This window comes from Sinocyclocheilus anshuiensis, unplaced genomic scaffold, assembly GCF_001515605.1.
Source record: "Sinocyclocheilus anshuiensis isolate Anshui unplaced genomic scaffold, SAMN03320099.WGS_v1.1 scaffold1089, whole genome shotgun sequence".
NCBI classification, from domain to species: domain Eukaryota; kingdom Metazoa; phylum Chordata; class Actinopteri; order Cypriniformes; family Cyprinidae; genus Sinocyclocheilus; species Sinocyclocheilus anshuiensis.
The window spans coordinates 1,502,495-1,504,760 of record NW_015555709.1 but is presented as its reverse complement, the minus strand read 5'-3'; the positions used below and the strand labels follow the sequence as shown (position 1 = coordinate 1,504,760).

At 33.2% G+C, this 2,266-nt stretch overlaps 1 protein-coding gene across 3 annotated transcripts in view; it reads right to left on the bottom strand.

Annotated features, from left to right (window-relative positions):
• LOC107671869 (MICOS complex subunit mic25a-like) overlaps positions 1-2,266 on the bottom strand; it is a 98,238-nt gene that overhangs the window by 91,090 nt on the left and 4,882 nt on the right. The window lies entirely within an intron of this gene.

Sequence of the window (2,266 nt, the reverse complement as noted above, 5' to 3'; positions counted from 1 at the left end):
GATATCGTCCTCTTTTGGAAGGCCAAACAAAGTAGTTTCGCTTTCACAATGAAACACAGCACCTTCATGACATGGCGGCGGCGGCAACAACAATACTACAGCGAGAATAGTCTTTCTTTGCGTGAACATTTGGGCGGCGTTATGCAAATCTTCCTACACGTAGACATGTGGGTGCGTGTTAGAAAGAGCCGTTTTAGGAGGGCGTGGAAGTCTTAACTTTTATAAAGAATATCTCTTTGGATTTGAGTCTTTAGTCTTTGCAACTTTACAGATCTTCTTTATGCACCAAGAGCTTGTAACACTCCAAAGAGAAAGGAAAAATTGAAATCGCATCATATGACCCCTTTAAGTTAAAAACGCATAAACACTCATATCAAACTATCTGTTTAACAGACAAAGTAATAGTGATCACGCAAAAAAAAACAAAAAGTTACACTTGTGTGTTGCGACATTATTATAGTCGGCACAGCATTGTCTTTTAGTTTCAATCTTTCTAAAAAATCCTACGTCAAATTGTGCCTCGTTTGTAAACGAATCCACAATCAAATTAAGCGAACAAAGGACCGAGTTCTTCATAAAAATAAAGTTCATCCACTCTTTCCTAACATTGGGATCAGAAGGAAGGCAATGCAAATACTGTTTTTCCACAACTTGGCCCTGCACAGTGTCTTGTTGTCTTTAGAGCATCTTTATCATTTGGTTTTCTGCGTAGACCTGCACGTTCGCCTCTCTCGTACACACTACATGCGCAAATCAGTGGGCGGGGCTAAACAGGCAGCGATGTAGAAGAAGGCGTTGATCTTCTTCTGCGGAGGCGGTGTTTAGCCATGCTATTACAACATACAGTGGCACATTTCACAAGCTATCGTTTTAGCGTTTTGTTTTGTTTAGCTTCAATATAAGCTGCTTTAAGACTAATAAGAAAGTTTTGTGATCTGAAACTTATAGGATGTTTTTATAGTACAATGACATCTTACTGTATGTGTCAAAAGATCAAGGGAATTTTGGTTTCTCAGTTCAAGACCCCTTTAACATATGGGGTCACGGGTGACCTTTTTCCTTTTTAGTCATTTAAATGGTTGCGAAAAAGTCCAAATATAGAGTCAGTCCTGTCTGTTTTATAAAGAACGTTATTAAATACTCAAAGAAAAAAAAACTAGCTCATAATCTCTACCACGATACTTGATATCACCACGATATGATTAATTCAAACAAGCCATTTGAACTTATTCACAAATTAATCAAACATACAAAATTTAACGCTGTTGCTACTTAAATTAAAATATGCTATTAAAACACCTCCAGGCAAGGAAGAATTGAATTTAAAATGTAATTTTTGAATTTTCTTTCTTTCATTTTCAAATTTTCTTAGTGACACTTTTGATCAATGTAATTCACACTTGCTCATTTTAATTTATTTATTATTTTTAAATCTTACTGACTTTTGAATGGTAATGAATACTAAGAGTAAAAAACATTATTTATAAAAACATGGCATTACCACGGCACACATAAAAAAAGATATCACCATGGAGCCATAAGACAATTTTACGATAATATGATTGCTACCTAACTGCCCTGAAATTCAAGTCCTTACACAGGGTTTCTGCAGACATGAACAAGTTAAATTTAAGACTTTTTAAGACCTTTTTAATACCACCTTATATGAAATTTAAGACCTAACCCTGTAATGGAAATACACATTTTATTACATACATATATGTAATATTTAATGTGTATAAATGAAAAAGAAAACAAAATATCATTGCTGTAATAAATTATATGTATTACTACGATATACAGTGAACTTTTCATGTCAGCAGACAATATTCCATACAAAATATCCCGCAAAATAACTGCATCACTGAGATTTTTGTTGGAGTAAACAATTTATTCTGAAGCAATATTTTCATCAGTGTTCTATCAGCTTTTACATACTTAAATCTGCATAGTTACCTTTACAAAGGCCTATTTTTTTTAACCTTTTTAGATGTATGATCTAATGATGTATGATATAATTTATCAATAAATTCAATATACAATATAGGGCTGCTACCAGTCAGATTAAATAATTTACACTGCAAATAACAATAATTACAACTGCAATAAATAATGTTATGAGATTAATGTTTTAAATGCATTTATGAGTATACAAATAAGAAATGTTGAGGGGAAAAATGCATACTTTTCAACAAACTTCTCAACTGAACTACCAGTAAGTGACGGTAAGTCACTTAATGAGTGAGTCATTGAGTCATTCATTCAA